The sequence below is a fragment of the Lagenorhynchus albirostris genome, chromosome 3 (genome assembly GCF_949774975.1).
Source record: "Lagenorhynchus albirostris chromosome 3, mLagAlb1.1, whole genome shotgun sequence".
Taxonomy (NCBI): domain Eukaryota; kingdom Metazoa; phylum Chordata; class Mammalia; order Artiodactyla; family Delphinidae; genus Lagenorhynchus; species Lagenorhynchus albirostris.
Window position 1 is genome coordinate 51,460,334 of NC_083097.1, and position 15,133 is coordinate 51,475,466.

A 15,133-nucleotide genomic window follows, 5' to 3' on the forward strand; every position below is an offset into this window, starting at 1 on the left:
TGTTTTCGCTGCTGTGGCTCCTTGCAAGGGCCAATGCGGAACATAGGCCTGCACCCTGGCTCTGGATCCCAGAGCCCTGCCATCCTCCAGCAACCGGCTAACAAAGCGTGCCAACAATGGTTTGAAACCGTTAAAACAATTTTAATAAAAATAAAATCATGAATAATATAACTATAAATACAGATCTCATTAAAACAGGAGGCTATAAAACCCTGTACTTTAAAAATAAGAACGGCCTCTCTAAGTGCATTCCAATTACGGTCCAAGATGTAATTTACCCTTTGGGACCCTGATACTACAGCAGATCTCGGTGAAACCACTGTCTCACCACCGTGGTGACAGTCAAGAACGGTCGCAGTACTGAGCGAACCTGCCTGGCGAGAGCGGGCGGCCTGCGCGCTGCTGTGCATGCGCTCCTAAGCAGGCCGCCGCGGGCAGCTTTGGGGAGGCCTAGCCGCGTGGCTGCCCAGCCTGCCGCTCTGCGGGGGCGTCTGACATCACCATCCGTGTGGGGCACCCTTTTGTCTCACCCCGACCCGAGTTCTTTTCAGGGATTAGTCCTGACTTCGTGATTAATCGGCACTTTCGGGTTTTCCTAGGGTGACGTCATTGCTGCTCAGAGATAAAACAGGCTTCTTTCTGAAGGCTCCTGCGCAGAGCAGGGTCCTGTACCCCGGAGACTGTCCCGGGGACCTCGCCCTGCCCAGACGGCCACAGCCAGCTCCGCTCCGCGGCCCGGCAGGAGCGCTTGGTGCCCCGTCACAGAGCCTCTGCTCTTTATTGCTTCGGCCCACTGGTTAAATGCAAAAGTTCAAGGTTTTCTGTCCTTTTTTCATAATTATAAAAGTAGGACATGCTCATTTCAAAAGGTGGAAAATTATGAAGAGAAAAGTAATCAACCAAAGCCTCACCCTGCAGGCTCAATCTCTGTTCATTTTGATGCATTTCTTTCCAGCCTTTTTTCTCTTTCTTTGCAACAGTTTTTCTGGTGTTAAACACTGATCAGGGACTTCCTGGTAGCCCAGTGGTTAAGACTCCGCCCTCCCAAAGCAGGGAGCCTGGGTTTGATCTCTGGTCAGGGAAGTAGATCCCACGTGCATGCCGCAACTAAGAATGCACATGCCCCAACTAAGGAGCCCGCCTGCCTCAACTAAGACCCAGCACGACCAAAATAAATAAATATTGAAAAGAAAAAGAAAACATTGCTCAGCTGCAGTTGTGTTACAAATAAATAATTTTGCATCCTACTTTTTTAACTTAAATGTTTTAGCAGAAACACTGTATGTGCTTGGATTAGCAAGCATTTCTGTAAAGCTCCTAAAGAGTCTCCTAAGTGGATGTACTATTAGATACATAAATATTATTTCCATCTATGGGCATCTAGGATGTTTCCAATTTTTACTGGTATATAGGTAGCAGTTAGACCAACACTGAACCCTTTCCCATGTTTGCCTGGGATTGTTTTTGGTGGAGCATAAAAACCCAAACTACGAATTTCACCCTGGGCTTCCCTGGTGGCGCAGTGGTTAAGAATCCACCTGCCAATTCAGGGGACATGGGTTCGAGCCCTGGTCCGGAAAGATCCCACATGCTGCGAGTAACTAAGCCCGTGCGCCACAACTACTGAGCCTGTGCTCTATAGTCCATGAGCCACAACTACTGAGCCCGCGTGCCTAGAGCCCATGCTCCGCAACAAGAGAAGCCACCACAATGAGAAGCCTGTGCACCACAACGAAGAGTAGCCCCCACTCACCACAACTAGAGAAAGCCCACACACAGCAATGAAGACCCAACACAGCCAAAAATAAATAAATTTATTTTTAAAAAAAGAATTTCACCCAGTATATGTTAAAGAGAGACAAAGACTTGAAAACTGCCCTTTGCCATGTTGATGATGATGGAGAACCAGGGTGGAGGCTGGTTGCAGGATGAGCTTTTGTGTTTGTGAAGTGGGAGGTCACAGGCTTTGCAATGGGGATGGAGGCTGGTGGCAGAGAAGATGTGCCTTCCACTCAGGTAAGAAAGAGAGGCCAAGAAGAAGGCAGTAATCTGGCAACCATGGGGAAAACTCCCTGGGAAGATAAATGGTTGATTATTTCTAGAATTATAATTAAACATTCTATTTTAATTCTGTTGGTCACAAGCTCCAATATATTATTTGGGAAAACTCCTCTTGTCTGTTTCTCTTAACCAAAAAAAAAAAAATCAGAGAAATACAGGAAAAAGAACTAGGCCTAAGTGAAGGGAGAGTAACACCACTTGCATTTTCTGCCTTGCTGTGGTCTGCCACTCTGGAAAGTCCCTGCCCCACTTTATGAGAAACTGGTGTAATGTTTTTGTAAGATTCCAGATAGCTAGGATAAGCAGAGCCCATGAGCCATCCAAAATTTCTCTGTGAGCTCCTGCATAAGCCCACTTCTACTTTATCTTGTGTAAGTCACCTTGTCTGAAAGTTGTGATAGAAGAAGGGGATGGTGGGAGAAAGGCTGGCAGTTGGAGAATAAATTCAGCCTCCCAGGGCCTTTTTTTCCAGATCTTATGCACTCTGTCATTTGTTAGTCTAGCTAGTAAAGGGCACAGCACTCTACTAGTTGTGTGAATACCAAAACAGTATAGATCCCTGCCGTGCTTGGAGTTGTGACTGTCTGTAACCCAAGGGAAAGGCAGGAGCAGCCAGCTCTTGGCATCTCCCTCTTTGCTTGGTCTGGGGATGATTTCCCTTTATAAGAGAGCTCTCTCTCCAGTGGAGCCAGTTTTCTTAATGCTATCCCTGTGAGGAAAGCTAGACTGACCAACTGGTAACATTCTGTCTTGATTTAAATATGCACCACAAAGCAGGCAACTTGCCTAACTGGCATACACTTTGCAAAGCAGCTGTTGATTCTTGACCCATCTGAGAGCTAGCCATGAAGCAGTGATATAACTTCATAAGGGCAGAGACAGGCCATAGTGGCTTTCTCTTCCCTCTGAACACAGAAGAGGTGCCTGCCCTTCTCCCTGTCCACTTTCCGGAGCAGCTCCCTCTACTGATGGTGGAGCCATCGCCCTCCTTCTAACCCACTCACCTGGCCTCTGTGGTCTCCACCTAGAAGACACGTCACTGTGGTATTTGCTCTGAGGGCAACACTCCAGACCTGCCTGCCAGCAACAAACCCACCAGCTCCCAGATCTCCAAATCTGCTCCATTTTTAGTGCCCAGGGATTCTCAAAGCTCCCATTTCTGGAAGTGGTTTCCTTTTTGCTATCTGGCTCTCGTAGGATTGGGGAAAAGCCAACTCCTTCACGGCTAGTTCCCGTCATGTCCAGTGAGGTCAGTCCCTCTCAGCCTGGGCTCTCAGCATCTCTTTCTCCAAGTCACAACATCCTCTAAGCACTTGCTGACCCTGCTGTGTTCTGCCTGTTAAAAGGTCACCTGCTTTTTGAATTCTTTCCACTCTCCTCCCAGTTATTTGTGATAGCCTCTTAGAAGCTTAAAAATAACATTTATTTCCCCAGTGGTTTTGTATATTTCCATTTGGCAAACTCTATTTTGTTCCATCTGTTTCTAAGGGAACAGAAACCAAAATGGTTTATGTCCTACTTCCTACACTGGCCTGACTGATGTTGTCAGACTGGAATTGTCCTTCAGCTCAGAGTGGGTACACCCAATCATAAGCTGGACCTTGATGCAGAAACTATATAAACTATAAAGACAATGGACATTGTTTGGCTGTTGGAAAATCTACTTCATTGTACTTCCTTTAATCAAGCAGTGAATTTTTTAATAGATAGATTCAAGCCACTTTGCATGGGTATGATAATATAAAAGTGGGTTATACCAAGATACTGTGATACCGTGAATTCATTATTAAAATAAAACTGAGGGCAATATAAGCCATCAAAATGGAAAGAAGTAGTTACCAGAAGGGGTACACTGGGATACTTCTGGGGAAAGGAAATGTGCAGGAAATGTTCTGTTTGAAGATCTGGGTGATAGTTATATGAGTGTGTTCACTTGTGAAAATTCATTGAGCTCTGTAATTTATGATCACATTTTTCTGCCTGTATGTTCTACATCAACAAAAAGTTGACTTACAATAAACAAACAGAGGGATTTTGTTGAGGTAGGCAGTGAAAGGAATGAAGACAATTATTCTTTCATTCGACATGTACTGTTTTGGTGCCCACTCAGTGTTCAGTGGTAAACATAGATTTTGTACCTATTACAGAAATGAAAAAGTTAGTGGCCACAGGGCTAGGCTTCAAGGAGTTTACAGTTAAGAGTCAGCTACAATGTAAATTAAAGTGCTCAATATATATACCAGTGATAATTCTTAGTTGTGGCAAATGTACCATAGTAATGTAGGATGTAAACGTTAAGGGAAACTAGCTAAGGGGAATATGGGAATCCTCTATACAATCTTCGCAACTTTTCTGTAAATCTAATCCTATTCTATATTTAAATTTTTATTTTAAAAATTTGCAATGTCATGAGAATGACTATAAGGAAGAGATTATCTTTGTACTAAGAGAATCAGAGATGACTTTGTAGAAGAAAAGATGTTTGAACTTTAAAGGAGGAATGGGATCATAATAAAGGGAAACTGGGAAGACGTTAACTAGACAGGTGAAAAATGATACAAGAAACTGTGGAGTCAATAGCCAAGATATGGAAACAACCTACGTGCCCATCAACAGATGAATGGATAAGAAGATATATATAGATATATAAAAATATATAAAGATATATATAATATATTATATAAATAATATCAATATAATATATATGTAATGCCTTACATTTTATATATATACTATATTATTCAGCCACAAGAAGGAAGGACAGCCTGCCTTTTTGGCAACAGGGATGGATCTTGAATGTATTATGCTAAATGAAATTGTCAGAATAAGCCAGATAAAGACAAATACTGTATGATTATTACCTATATGTGAAATCTAAAACAGTCAAACTCATAGGAACAGAACAGAATGGTAGTTACCAGGGGGTTGGTGTGGTAGGAAATAGGGAGATGTTGGTCAAAGAGTTCAAACTTCCAGTTATAAAATGATTAAGTTCCAAGGATCTAATGTACAGTATGGTGATTATAGTTAATAATACTGTATTACATCCTTGAAAGTCCCTAAGAGAGTAAATTCTAAATATTCTCACCACAAAAAAGAAATGGTAATTATGTGATGTGATGTAGGTGTCACATGCTACCCAATGCTATGGTGGTAATCATTCTGCGATATATAAGTGTATCAAATCGACACATTATACACCTTAAACTTACACAACGTTATATGTCAGTTTATCTCAGTAAAGCTGGAAAAGAAGCTGTGGAACACGTAACAGGACTAGTACATGGTTCTGTCAGATTGGTGAGTTGGGAGCAGGAAAGAAGTGGTGTAGAATAGGACCAGAAAAGCAGAGGGCCTTAAAAGCAGATCAGGAAGACCCTTAAATTTTAAAACTTAAATAATGCACAAAATATTAGCTCTGAATTGCTATTAAAACTCGTTATTTTACAATGAAAGATAAATATGTTAATTCGAAAACTGATGGAAATTAATACAGGTGTCCCCCACTTTTCAAAACTTCGCTTTACACCACTTCACTTTCACAAAAGGCCTAAGTTAGTACCTGTTTTTGCTAACCAAGAGAAATCAGAAGAGGATTATTTTGCTTTTATGAAAAAGGTGAAAAGGAAAAATACTGTTCAGTGTTTGATTTGAATACATCAGATATACAGAGGCAGCCTGAGTGGTGGGAGTGGTACCTCCAAGCTCCTTCCCCAGGAGCTACACTCAGCCATTTCAGCATCATGACACCATAGCTTTTGTATTAGTTTTTAGATTCCATATATAAGTGGTATCATATAATATTTATCTATATACAAAACAGAAACAGACTCATAGACATAGAAAACAAACTTATGGTTATCAAGGGGGAAAATGGGGGGGGATAAATTAGGAGTTTGGGATTATCAGATACAAATTACTATACATTAAACAGATAAGCAACAAAGATTTACTGTATAAGTCAGGGAACTATATTCAATATCATGTAATAACCTATACTGTAATGGAAAATAATCTGAAAAAATATATATTATGTATAACTGAATCATTTGCTGTATACCTGAAACTAACACAATATTGTAAATCACCTAAACCTCAATTTTAAAAAAAGAAAAAAAGATGCCATAGCTTTGAACTGTGTCTGTGCTTTATCTTGGTTTATTTCATGCATCTTTAGCAAGATGTGTCCTGAGGTAATTGCTTTTTGCCATTTCTGCTTATGAAATGTTTCCTAGAAGCACTCTACTTTCAGATAGTGGGAGAAACCCGTATATTTAAATCACTTCCCTAGTCTTTACACATCTACCATAAGCTAAAGGAATTAAGTTACAACGTTTATTAAACATTCACTGTGTACCTCATACTGTGATAATCACTTTTATGTCTACTATCTTAATCATCTTAAGATCCTTATGAAGCAGCTGTTATTATTTTATTTTACAGATGAAAAATCGAGAACTTGTTCATTTCCAGCAGATACAAAAGAGTCATAAATATAAAACACTGATACAGGTACCTGAGGTCTTGTTTGTTTCCAACAAGCACAAAAGTCATAAATGTCAAAAATAGATATAGTGCTGAGTGCCAGAATGTACTTCAGTGGTTGAAATAGAACTCTGAGTTGAAAATATGTTTACATTCACATTTTATTTAAATTTTTTTCAACTGAAAAGAGAGTCATCTGGGACTAATTTAGTTCTTCAAGACCTAATGGTCTTGATAAACCCATTCATCAAGTTGTTTTATGGAATAATTCAGACAAGCGTGTTTGGCAAGGAGTAATTATCACACGGAGTACCAAAAACTGATAAAGCCTGGCCTATACAGACTAGACTAGACATAGCACAGGAGAGCTGTTTTCCAGTTCGGTTGTAAACTCTTATTCTGTGGAGTCAGAGACAACACAGCTATGCTACACAGACCATAGGACGGACATCCCAGCTTTGAGCTCTGAATGTTTCCAAACAGTTCCAAAGAAAATGAAACAGATTTAACCTTCCTATCTTGGGGTTCTAGAGGCATTGGGACTTGCCTGCAAAGCCAAGTTACTATGTGTTTGAGAGTCATATGGCTCGATAGTTACTAATGCCATTATTTCCCTGAATTATAAGATACAGTGAAGAAACAAAATTGGTTTTAGTTTGGCTCTTAATAAATCTCAAATCATGTAGAAATGATAAATCCATCAAAGATCCATAGTTTCTATTGAGGATTTCCTTCGTGTTTTTTTTTTAATAAGATTTCCTCTCCCCACACAACCACAAAACAAATTTTCCATTCCTTATATTTGTTGAAAGAGAATTAAATTCTCAAATGGATATTTTGTTTTCCTCTAATTCCTGACAAACTGTATCCTATACCTGACAGCCACAAGGTAGGAAGGCAGCTGAGTCATTCAAAGAAGCATTTTGTTCTTGATCTTGCCATTCAGTATCACAGGGTGTGATGAAAACTGGAACAAATATGGATATCACAGAGGTGCCAGAACATTACATTTAAAAAATGGAATTATTTGAGTCAATCTGGAATGTCTGGTTCTTTTCGTTTAGGCCTCATGGGTAGCATTGTGCTTCAAAAACAACTTGAATTGGCTACCAGGATTCCAGAAGGGTAACATAATCTTGTACCTTTGCGGAGAGATGCTTATCTTTGTCTCCTGTTAGCAGAAGAAGGCTGGATTCTTCTACCTTTTCAAGTTTCAAAATGAAAAGTATTCAAATAAGTTCCAAACCTGAATGGAATTTGGAAACAAGTTGGGAGGAGGTAATTTCTCAGATCTTTTCCATTTGTGCTAGTCTTTATTTGAAATAAACACCCAACATGAATCAAATCTTCTACAGCTACAGAAATATGGGGCTTAGGGGAGGTTCATCCTTACCACTTCCCTTATGTGATTTGGCAAGTAGAGAAAAGGTCTCAAAGTTAATAATCCTGAATATAAGACTCAGACCTGCCGAGGAGACAGAGACACAACTGAGACCCAGGAGCTGGCAGCAGCTCAACTCCCCTTCTGAAAAATGCAGCCTGGAACCCTGGGACCTCCCCACCCAGGAGGGATGCTACTCCCTCTGCAAAGTCCTCCACTGAGGGCCGTGAACACAGGGCAGGCAGGTCTCTTCTCCCCTGTCACCAATACACAAAGTTGTAGGGGTGTTATCAGACCTCAGAAAAGGGTTGGGGAAAACCAAAGGGAATTACAACATATGAAGGAAGGAATTTTAAGCTGTGTCATCCAAAACAGGGGAAAAAAATCTCCGAGTTAAGGGGACACACCCGAACTCCTAAACTTCTTGACTTGTCACATAGTGGGAATGAATCCCCAGGCACATTTGGGACTCTGGAGTTTCTTCCCATGGGGGTTGGTCTACCTCCATCTTTCTTCGTCTCCTCCATGTAGTACCCATCTCCATGTCTGGCCTATCCTGCCTAGCAAAAGACTCTAAATGGCTCCAGCAGCACAATCCATGGTGCCTTGCAAGAGCCTAGGGTCCTGTTCCCTTGAAGCCTTCACCTTTGGTCTGGGTTGCAAACATGACTCCAAATTCCATTTGGAAGGCCCATTTGCTCACTCGCTCGCTCTCTCTCTCTCTCTCTCTCTCTCTCTCTCTCTCTCTCTCTCACACACACACACACACACACACACACACACACACAGGCATTCCCCTGCTATAGCAATATCACAAGCAAGAAGAGTAATATTATTCAGTCATAAAAAAGAATGGTATAATGCCATTTGCAGCAACATGGATGGACCTAGAGATTATCATGTCAAGTGAGGTAAGTCAGACAGAGAAAGACAAATATCATATGATATCACTTATTTGTGGAATCTAAAAAAGTTATACAAATGAACTTATTTACAAAACAGAAATAGACTCACAGACACAGCAAACAAACATAGTTACCAAAGGGGATGGTGGAGGAAGATAAATTAGGAGTTCGGAACTAACATACACACTACTAGTATACATAAAATAGGTATACAACAAGGACCTACTGTGTAGCACAGGGAACTATACTCAATATCTTGTAAAAACCCACAAGGGAAAAGAATCTGAAAAAGAATATATATAAGTGTATAACTGAATCACTTTGCTGAACACTTGAAACTAACACACACTGTAAATTATGTGCCAATAAAAAATTTTTAAATAGAAAAAATTTTTTTAAAGAAATGTTACATTGATAAAATAATATTGTCTAATACAGTGTTTCTCAACCTTTAATGTGCATCCAAACCACCTGGGGTGGGGGTGGAGCTGTATTCCTAACAAGCTTCCAGTTGCTGCTGCTGTTGCTGGTCAGCTGCCCACACTCTAAATAGCAGGGATCTAATTAATATACCATCCATATGCAACTTTCTTCAACTGTTGCAAAATATCTTTGACAGTTCTTTTTTTTTTTTTTCTGATTCAGGATCCAGTCAGGAATCATTCATTACATTTGGCTGTCATGTCCCTTTAGACAGAGGATGTGAGCTTTTTCTTGGCTGCTCACTTAGTTACACAAAGACCCAGTGAAAGTGTTGACATTTCCCCTGGTGAGACCTCCCCTCCATTAAATACTCAGACAAGGACCACCCCTCTCACAGTCTCAGTGAGAGAGAGGCAGAGGAGGGAGTGATGTCTTGTCCAGTTGCATCAGGAAGGAAACACCTGGAGAAGACACTGTAATGGTTAGGTTCTATTTTGTCTTTTATGGAAACCACTGACCTGGATTTCCCGAGACAAGTGCAGGGATATGGTTCCTACCTCCGACTAGCAGCACAGTGTTCAAACATAGCAGCAAAGGAGTTTTATTGTCCTTGTTTCTAGCCTGAAAGATCTTATCCATTCTCTCCAGAGAGATTAGAGTCCAATGCTACATACAAGCATGGTGACACCCAGTGAGTGTATAAACTTCATTTCCTATTTTTCAGAGCTTAGAGTTTGGATAAATTCAATCCTTTCTAGAATAACTCTTTTAAGGGCTCCAGCAGGGTGGGCCATGGGGAACTGTCCAAGTCCCACTACACTGTTCAGTGTGGGCCCTGCAATCCCCTCCCTTGTTCGGTGTGCCCACCGCCACTCACCTCTGCAACCTTGTCATAGTGGCCTTTGCTAAAATGCAAATATTGCCTAGAAGAAAGCATAAAAGATTCATCTTTATGGTCAGCTGGCTAGCAAAGGCTCACCTGAACAATCAGGAATCAGGATGGGTTATTTTTCAAGCTGACAGGGAAAGGCGTTATGCAGCAAAGGGACTTCACCAGATAGGAAGAATGGAGAAGCAGGGAACCCAAATAAGTAGGAAGCACAACCAATCACCTGGCACCTTGGATGAGGGTGAGCATCTCAAGAAAGGAAGTGGCATTGAAAGGGGCCTGAGAAGTTCCCTGTTCACCAGCCTCATTCTTTGTCCTCGGGTACACATTGTGCGCTCTCAGGCAGCACATGAATGATTTCATAGAATGAAAAATAATCTAAGATGAGAAAATGTTAGATCCAGACACCCTTGTCCCCCCACCTCCCGATACTGTATTCCCTTACAACATTTTAATAGGAGTATTTTAGCCTCTGTGTAAGCATTTCCTATGTGGGGTTCACAATATGCCTATGTTCCTACAGAATACATAATACTAACAGCTAGCAGTTATTGAGTGCATTCAACATAGGCACCATTCCAAGGGCTTTACACAGTCGTTTAACCTCCACAACAATCCCAAACTTGTAGTTCCGTTACAATCCCCATGTTACCGATGAGGATACTGAAAGATCCTAATTAGACCAAGATTATGCATTTCTAAGCTGGAACAAGAAGTGGGATTCCAAGGCCAATGATCTTAACCACTTCTCTAAACTGCTTCCCAAGAAGACACAAAAGAGAACAATTGCTACCTCACAGAAGTTTAAATCCTAAAACATGTAGCACACATATGTTACATACTCAGGCAACTTAAAATTTTGAAATTCATAATACAATGTAATGCAATGTACTTTTCTTTAAAATGTCTTGCCTTGGTTTTCTGCTTTTCCTATTTTCTATATTTTACTTGTGGTAGGCTCAGCACAGACCTCCTGGGGAAAGAATTGTGTCAGAGAGGAAAGATGAAGATTCCTTCCATAACTTACCCCTGACAGGAGGCTTCCCCAAAGCTACAGGGGGGATTTGAGAAGGGATTTATGGGGAAGGAGAGGGAAGGGAGATGGCTAAATACTGTCTCTGAGATGATGACTTCCAAATTGATAATTCTTGCCCCAAATTTTCCATTTTGATACCTAATAGACATCTCCAACTTAAGTCCAAAACAAAATACTTGATTTGCACCACTGCTCCCCAAACCTGCTCTCATCCACCTCATTAAATCATACCACTGGTCACCCAATTCCTTAGGCCAAAAACATGAGAGTCACTTTAGAGTTTTCTTTCCCTAACATCCACAGAAATTCCATCGGCAAGTCCTCTTGGTTGTACCTTCTAAAGATATCCAGCATCTAACCATTTCTCACCACCCTGCCATCCCCATCACCTCTTTAGTCTAAGTTACCATCATCTCCTTCCTGAATTCCTGCACTAGCCTTGCATCTGGCCTACCTTCTTTTACTCTTGCTTCCCAAAGACTCTACTCCACATGGCATCATTTCTCTCACTGCTCAGAACCCTCTAACGGCTTCTCATCAAACTTAGAATAAAAAACAAATTCCTCATCATGGTCAACAATGTAAACTCAATGTGATTAGTCCCTGATCACCTCTCCAAGAACATCTTCTACCACTCTCCTCTTGCTCATTGCCCTCTGGCCACACTGGCCTTCCTGCTGTCCCTTAAACACCCTAAGCTTATCTTCCCTTTGCATTTGCTGTTTCCTTCACTCAGATTGCTTCTCCTAGTCCCCAAACCTTTGTAGGACCCTCTCTCTAATTCCTTTCAATGTCATCTCCTCAGAGATGACTTCTTGGATACCCTTTCTGAAATAGCTGTTCCAACCCCACCTCCAACCATCATTCTATTTTTTTTGGCAGCATGTGGGATCTTAGTTCCCTGGCCAGGGATTGAACCTGTGCCCCCTGCAGTGGAAGCGTGGAGTCTTAACCACTAGACAGCCAGGGAACTTCCCAACCATCATTCTTTATCTCTTTATTCTGCTCTATTTTTCTTTGTAAGCACTTATCACTCCCCAAATCATACTTTATGTGTTTACTTATTTCTGATTTATCCTATTAGATTATAAATTTTACGAGAGCAGGGATCTTGTCTTATTCACAGTTGTTTCCCCAGTGCCTGGCACATTGTAAGTGTTCAACTGATATTAATTTAATAAATGAATATATTCTAACAAGTCCAAGATCTGTTTTTAGACTTCCTTGCTAATACTCAGATCCATATATCTCCCTGCCCATGACCCACAAGTCCCAAAGGAAACTCAAACTCAGCATTGTTGGAAACTGAGCTCACTATTCCTTCCCATTCCCTTCCCCGAGCTGCTCATCCCCCATCATTCCCAAGTCTAATTACCAGCACTCAGCACTACTATTCACCTAGACCCCCAAGACAGAACTCTGGGCATTGTTCTAGATTTCACCCTCTCACCCCCAATCTATCACTAAATCCTATTATTTCTACTTGGATCAGATTGTGTTCTTGGTTACAAACTACAGAAGCCATTCTAGCCACTTTAAGAAAAATTTAAAAACATTTATTAGATTATTAGGTAGTACACAGAACCTTCAGGAGGGGCCAAGGCCCACCTTGGAGGATTTGCAGACAAGAATAATGCCCAAGTCACCCTGCCAGGCTGTGCAGTGGAAATCCTGCTGCTGCCACGGCTGGCACTGGCCCCAAGGATCACAACAAACTCCAGGGCAGAAAATGATGGCTGGGACCACTGTCTCTCAAAACTCAATGTCCCCCCACTCTCCTCTTCAGAATGGTTTCCATGTGCTCTTTCTTTCTTCACATCCCCCTTTTCTAAAACCAAGTCCTAATAGGCAGAGCCTAGATCACATGCCTCTTCCCCATCTGACAGGAAGGCTGGGAAAGTGAGTTTCTGGCTTCTTGGGAAATTCCCCAAGCATAGGAAGAGTGTTTAAGAAATGCAGGGCAGCTACAAGGCATTACAGATGTCAGTTAACACTATCTCCTATTTCCTGAACTCATCCACCACCGACGCAGTGCTAGTCTTCACAGTTTGTGGTCTTGACTAATGTGATCACCTCCTAACTGGTTTCCCCTGCCTCCTTTCTCACCTCTACACTAATGCTAGAGCAATATGTCTAAAAGCAAATCTTACCCCTACTTGCCATCTATTACTAAAAAACAAAAATCTCTCATTGCCTGTAGATAAAGTCCAACCTCCTCAGATTGGCATATAGAGCTTTTTGCAACGTGGCCCTTGCCCATCTTTCCAAGATCACCTCCTTGCTCAGGATCCTGTGCTTCAGCTGCACCAAACGATCTGCCCTTCTCCAGACGTTGCCTATTCTTCCATGCTTCTATTTCTTTGTACATATTCCTTCCTGCTCCTTGGAATGGCCTTCTCCTCAACAAACCCTTACTCATCCTTCTAACTCATCTCAAGCGTCACCTCTTCTCTGCCTCTACCCTGATCCCTCATTCAGGATGAGTCACCCCCAATTTGGCTCTCCCTTGACACATACCGCTATCAGTACTTATTTTATTATTTTGTAATTGTTTGCTTCCATATCTGTCTCCATGACAGGAAGGAGCTTGACTGTGAGCTCCTTGAAGGCAGGAACAATTGCCTTATTTTTGTATCCCCTAACATGTTGTCTGACTCATAGCAGACACAATAAATTCTGTTGGATGAATAGTAATGCTGCTTCCTCTACTGCGGGTAATCAACTCCATTTATGAAACACTTCCTATGTGTCAGGAACTGTACTAAGATACTTTTATATATATATATAAAAAATACATATATGACATATACATATAGTATATATAGATTCCCATATATTATGTTATTTAATACAGATAATGACTCTACAAGGTAGGTACAATGATCCTCATTTCACAGATGGGGAAAATGAGCCTTAACAAAGATATATAAATTTCCCAGTATCACATGACTAAAAACCAACTGAGCTGAAATTTGAACTTGGATTTATTTGATTCCAAATTAATCAATATACTTGATGGCCCCTGTGAATACATGAATATGTGGAAAAAAGAAATAAATGAAAGTGTAAAGCTTTGTACTGCAGTTTGTATTACTCTCTAGGCGGCACAGCCAGAACAGTTTCCTTGCTTTTTTAATTACTTATTTCATTCTGCTTGAAATACAACAGTTTCTTCCCATGCCCTTGGAGGCAGTGAGCTCCATGAGAGCAGGAAGTCCTATCTTTTTCATTTCTCTGTCTGCTCATTTGTATTAGTTTCCTAGGGTTGCCAAAATATTGTAACACAATTGGGTGGCTTAAACAACAGAAATGTCTCACAGTTCTGGAGGCTAGACGTCTGGGATCAAGGTGTGGGCAGGGCCATGCTCCCCTGAAGGCACAAAGGGAGGATCTGTTCCAGACCTCTCTCCTAGCTTCTGGTAGTTTCTTGGCTTGTGACAGCAGAACACTAATCTTCACATGGCGTTTTCCCTGTGTGCCTGGTCTCTGTGTCCAAATTTCCCTTTTATAAGGAGCCAGTCACTTTGGATTAGGACCCTCCCAAATGACCTCATCTTAACTTGATCACATGCAAAGACCCGATTTTCAAATAAGGTCGCATTCACAGGGACTGGGATTAGGACTGAAACATACTGGAGGGGACACAATTCAACCCATAACACCTTGCATCCAGCAAAGTGTCTTGCAGTTATCAATGCTCAGTGAAGGTTTGTTAAAAGACCTTGAGGGCCGTCCCCCCCCCCCCCCCCGTGAGACCTGGCCTCCAGCCAGCGTGTTAGAGACCCTCCACCCATGGGCAGGGGTGAGGTGGATAAGCATTGTCTGGTGGTCACATCACTCCCTGTGAAATCTCTACAGGGCTGGTGGGTGGAGAGGAGCTGTAAAAAATGCAGGTCATCTTCTCTTAGAAAACAGTATTTTCTCCCAGGAAGGGTATAATGTCCTGGGGCTCA